The sequence below is a fragment of the Sceloporus occidentalis genome, unplaced genomic scaffold, assembly GCF_023333645.1.
Source record: "Sceloporus occidentalis isolate IW3139 unplaced genomic scaffold, rSceOcc1.0.p SCAF_212, whole genome shotgun sequence".
NCBI classification, from domain to species: Eukaryota; Metazoa; Chordata; class Lepidosauria; order Squamata; family Phrynosomatidae; genus Sceloporus; species Sceloporus occidentalis.
This window is the reverse complement of record NW_028317192.1, coordinates 1,384,346-1,390,371: the sequence shown is the minus strand read 5'-3', so window position 1 is coordinate 1,390,371 and position 6,026 is coordinate 1,384,346.

The following is a 6,026-nucleotide window of genomic DNA, read 5'->3' as shown; positions in this document are numbered from 1 at the left end:
TCCGGCTTTTCTAACTCCGCTGGGTGTTCCTGTGGTGGTGGAGATGGAGAAGACGCTTTGGGCGGCGTGACTCATGGCGTTCTCGACTCATTAAGTAATAACGTGAACTCGGAATTCTGCAGAATTGTCTTTATCGTGAATAATTAACCTGAAGCTGCGGAACATCGATGGAAGATGTCAGAGGGGGGTTGAGAAGTAGAGGGTAAGACCAGGCAGGGAGGTCCATGAGCTCATAGAGATTGACCTTTGTGGGACTCAGCAGGTCAGCTCCGCGCTCCATCAAACCGCTGTTAGTTATTGCTCTAGGCTGCTTGGACTTTACATGAAAGAGTGTTTTCCGACCTAAAATGGGAGAGTCTAAAAAAATACAAAGTTTCTTTCGTTGTGTGTCATAGAAAAGGGTTCCGGAGAAGGGCTTGAAGGATCCTCGGAATATTAAGGTCCTCTTACCTGTCACCTCGGAGGGACGTCCATGTGGGCAATGATTGCTTCTTCTGAATAACTGATTCCAACCCGGTGATGGATCGGCTTCAGAAGGAATGGAATAATCCCCATCGAGCAGGGCGGGCAGGGCGGGCAGGGCGAGCAGGGCGGGCAGGGCGGGCAGGGCGAGCAGGGCGGGCAGGGCGGGCAGGGCGAGCAGGGCGACAGATAGATCTTTGAACCGGGGACTTGGTTTTCTTGATACATTTATTGCCCCAGTGAAAGGAGATATCTGCTCCCTAACGATACAAAGTCGCTTTATGGAGCAAACATCATGAATCCATCGCTCTCCAAAGTCATTTCAATATCTCCACCATCCAGAAGCCGCTGATTTCAGGAAACTTGCCAATATATGGCATTATCCCCCATTTTCAGGACCCTGAAAAAATAACCATTTAATGGGGAAAGAGGGTTTTTTTTTACTGATGTTTTCTTACAGAATTACCCCTGGAGCATCAATGCCTAATTTACTGCCTTTGAGCATCTTCTGGGTATTTCCACATTTTTACCCCATTGGGGGAGGGGTTGAGCTCCAATCCGTTGCATCCCTGGGTTTTTGGGTTTTTTTCTTTGCTTTTTTTTCCTTTTTAATGGTTTGTTTGACATAACAGTATCTGCTTCCAGCTGCGCGGGGAGGGTCTTCTGCGATCCAGATGTGTCAACTCAATGTGACCTCCTCTTATGAGAAGTCTCTGGCCGAATGCGGGGAATCTGCAGCTGGATATCAGCTCTGCGGTCTAGACTCAAAACTGCCCGTTTAGTAAAAAAAAAAAAAGAAAAAAAAGATAATTTTTTCCACACTTTAATTGTTCAGAATGTGGCATCCCGTGTCTCCAGCCAACCAGCATTCAGCTTAGAACTCCTCGCCTGTTTGAATGACCTGATATATTTTTAATCAGGGACCTTTAAAAATGGCCGTCGTCTATATATTTTATATCAATATAAATCAATCGATAATATATTTTCATCGCGTGCACTTTTGCTCTCATTTTGGAGAGGGGCTTAAAATAATGTATGCACCCCTTCCTGCCCAAATAGAGGGTAATTAAATAAAAAGGGCTGCTTAATCCTGATGAGTAGAAGTCTATGGCCAATTCTCCTGCGCCTACGGTCCTGTACGGTGAGCAGCGCCGGCCATAGGGTCTCTCGTGCCCTTTGACTCCGAGACTCCTGGACGGACTTGATGGCTGACATAGGAAAGGACCTTGTGGTGATGCCCCCTGCCTAGTTTACCTAAATCACAGAGCCAGACCGGAGGCTGGGGGTAAATACATGACTTCTTTTGGGGGTTGCTGGTGGATATTATGGCTGATGATGATGATGATGATGATGATGATGATGATGACAATTGGGAAACCTAAAAGCCAAACCAAAGGACCCTGTGGAAATTGAAGAGCAAAAAAAGGTTGCAAAATAACGGAAAAGCATTATAATTGTTCCAGCTAGAGGAGAGGAGGAATAAACGAACTTGGATTTGGTATAAAAAAAGGCAAAAGCCAATCAGGAAATCCAAGTTTGATTCTCTTTGTCCAAAGGAAACAATCGCGTCTTCGCATCAGGGGGCCAGATGGATCGTAAAGGACACTTTCACACCCCGTCCGGATTTTACACCCCTCTGAATATACATTGAGGTGGGATATGTACTAAATCCTAAAGCCAGGGGCATCCTTCATGCGTTAACCCCCTCATTCCCAAAGCACCACACTGATGCTGAATTGGAACACAAAGTGCGGTTTTAATGTGAAAAAAATTCCTGATAAGAATCCCTGTTTGAGGCCGTATTTGAGCATTTGGATGGATCTGATTCTTTTTGTGCCAGGTACCCGCTGGCTGCCAGTATGCCTGCCACCTAACTACAGTCGTTGGTCTCGTCTTAGATTCAGGAGCCGTATGTCTATCCCATGCATGTTTAATACCCTCACTGTATTACCCTCTACCACTTCTGCTGGGAGGCTGTTCCACTTATCTACCACCCTCTCAGTACGGTGAACCTTTCTTGGGTTACATCTACTATTTAATTTGTCTGAATGTAAGCCACTGTTATATGGCTTGTAATAATGTATATATATTATTGATAAAATATGTTCTGGTTATGGGTCTGTTGGTGAAATATTTGTTGAATAACGGAAGTATACATTGTGGCAATCGACCTCTGACTGCTTAGAACTCAGCCCAATGGCTGTGAGGTTCTAGAGATCTCTACCTATGTAGCTATATTGCGATATAAGACATTCCTGACTCCTTGGAGGGGATCTCGTCCCGTTCATGCGTGGCTCTCATTAATATATATGCACAGTTATCATTTATTCTTATAGCCTGGTGGTACTCATGCCGCGCACCCTTGTAACCGTCCCTCATACTCCGGTGAGTCCCCGCGCTGCCCACTTGCACATCCCCTCATTTAAATCATAGGCAGGGTTCTGATTGGTCCCCGTGTCTCACCTGCCCAGGTTTGGATCTATTGGCCACTTGAAGCTTGCACCTGCCCGTCACCTTTGATGCCCCATTGGCTATAGACCGTGATAAGTGAACCGATTCGTATCCTGAATGTCTCCCCAAAATCACCTTGTTCTGTATCCATAAAATCCCCAACAAACCGCATTCATTGTGGCCTCATTATTTTGGGGGTTCGGTTCGCTGGGAATCACCCTTACTCCGGGGACCAGAGTGGTTGCCCATCTGTAGCCGGCTCAGAGCGCGGAGAAGATGGTACCGCTGTGGGGGTCACGTAATAGACGTGTGTTGTGCCTCCTACGTCCTGCTCACCTGAAGCTTCTACCTGACAGACGAATAGAACTCCAGGGATTAAATCCCCCCATTATCCGCTAGCTGTAAACATTACGAGGTTGGGGGTCCCCAAAAACGCAGAGCCGCGGGCAGAATTCCAAATAACGTCTCGTGATTCATTGACCTTCTGCCCGTCTGTCTGCGCTCTCCTGAGTATCGCCTTTCACAGGTGAGGGCTGATTCACTCAAAAGGTGAGAAAGATAAGACGTGGAATTTTCGGGGCTTATTGTGTGTAATATGATCAATTTCCGGTAACAGGAAGAATGCTCTTAACCCTTTCTGTAACGAACTGATCCGATGCCAAAATAGTTTAGGTGACTGATGAGCGCCGTCGGGTAACTCCAGATAATGAATCTGCCGGTTGGTTTGGTTTCTCTGCTCGGATCGCTCATTCTGATGTAAACGGGGAAGTGGAATTGATGAGAGAGATAAGGAATGGAGTAAAGAGGGAAGGAGAAAGGAAAAGGACAGAAGAAGTGAGAGTGGAGAATAGAGAAAGAAATACAGAAAATGGAATGGAGGAGAGGAAGCAGAAGAAAGTGGAAAAGGGGAGAGAGAGAAAGAGAGCGAAAACGAAAAAAAGAGAGCGCAGGATTTAGAGTGGAATGGAGGAGAGAGAAGAATGTAGAATGCACCGGATAACAGAGAGTGACGGAAATAGAGGCTCACGCTTCGATGGCACTGAACATGTAAGAGGCTGGTGGCAGCCTCTCTGGCTCCCAAGGGGTTAATTATTACCGCGTTGTGGGGGCGCACACACCCTTTACGCCCTTTCACCGACTCCGTTCCTCTGATGCAGAGAACAGGGGATTTTCGGAGAGCGCTGACCTTTGGCAGCTCTGAGTAGGATGTCTTGAGAACTGGAACAAAAATGCTATTGACGGCCGTCGGTCGGCGGATCCAGAAGCTCTGAACTTAAACAGCAAAAAAAAGGCTGGAAAATCTGCACAAGGCCTTTTCTGCTCCGAGACGGGACAAAGGATTTGTTTATCTCGCCTCTCGGGGTATGAGTTACAGATTCCCAAAGCAAACAAAAGAAAAAGGCCGACACATTTCTTTCCTCCTCTCCATTTATTTTGTTAATCTGCATGTTAGCGCCCGACGCGTTTCATGACCTGCTTGGTCTCAGGTGGACGTCCGTAGCCTAACGTAACTAACGCGGGATACGTGGCACGTATAACACATCCAATGTATTCGCACTTCATCTGCATCCGATATCTTTCTCTCTCAATAATTATTTCCTTCCTTCAGTTTTTCTGAATGTAAAGAAAAAATCCATTAGACGGCACTCAGTTTTTAGGTCACCATTTTAATGAAATCTTATTTAAAGAGCGCCAGCAGAGTCTGTAGTGCTGTCACATAGTAACATACATAGTAACATCATAGTAACATACATAGTAACATACATAGTAACATACATAGTAATATAGATAACATGCATAGTAACATACATAGTAACATGCATAGTAACATACATAGTAACATAGTAACATACATAGTAACATATATAGTAACATCATAGTAACATACATAGTAATATAGATAACATGCATAGTAACATATATAGATAACATGCATAGTAACATACATAGTAACATGCATAGTAACATATATAGTAACATAGTAACATACATAGTAACATGCATAGTAACATATATAGTAACATAGTAACATAGTAACATACATAGTAACATACATAGTAATATACATAGTAACATACATAGTAATATAGTTACATAGTAATATATAGTAACATGCATAGTAACATACATAGTAACATGCATAGTAACATACATAGTAACATACATAGTAACATACATAGTAATATAGTTACATAGTAATATATAGTAACATTATCACCATCAATTTCCGTAGCGTTGTACAAAGGGTAATATAGTAACATATATAGTAATATAGCGGTATAGTAACACAGTAACACACATAGTAATATAGTAACATATAGTAACATACATAGTAACATATATAGTAACATATTAACATACATAGTGATTTAGGCTGGAAAAAGACCCAAGTCCATCAAGTCCCCCCCACCGATCCTTCCTGCTTTAGATCCAAAAGAAGGCAAAAACACCCCACAATTAAGCTATTTTTCAGATTTTGCCATTTATTAACGTATTTGCCCGATTATAAGACCAGGTTTTTTCTGAAAAATACCCCTCGTCTTATAATCGGGGTCGTCTTATAATCAGACCTCAAATAGGTCCGACTATGAGACTAAGATCCAGATTCCCCGCAGCGATGCAGGGGACCTGGATCTTCCTCCTGTGTTATGCCCCCCAACTTACCGGTGCTTAGTCCGGGCAGTGTGTAGAGCTCTACGCGAATCGCGTAGACAACTTCCGCTCAAGCGCGTAGAGCTCTACATGCTGCCCGGACTAAGCACCGGGGTCTCAGAAGCACCGGTAAGTTTGGAGGAGGGAGAGGGAGGGAGTGTTAAATGGGGGGGGCATAAGGCATTTCTGGAGGCAGAGTGCTCTGTGAAATGCCTTTTAACCCCCTTAATGCCACTCTGCCTCCAGAAATGCCCTTTAACCCTCTATGCGCCACTCTGCCTCCTGAAATGCCTTATACCTCCCTATATGCCACTCTGCCCCATAATATGCCTTTTAACCCTATAATAGGGCACAGTGGCATATAGAGGGTTAAAAGGTGTATCATGGGGCACAGTGGCATTTAGAGGGTATAAGGCTTTTCTGGGGCAGAGTGGCAAGCCTGGGGGCAGATGTGCATAACT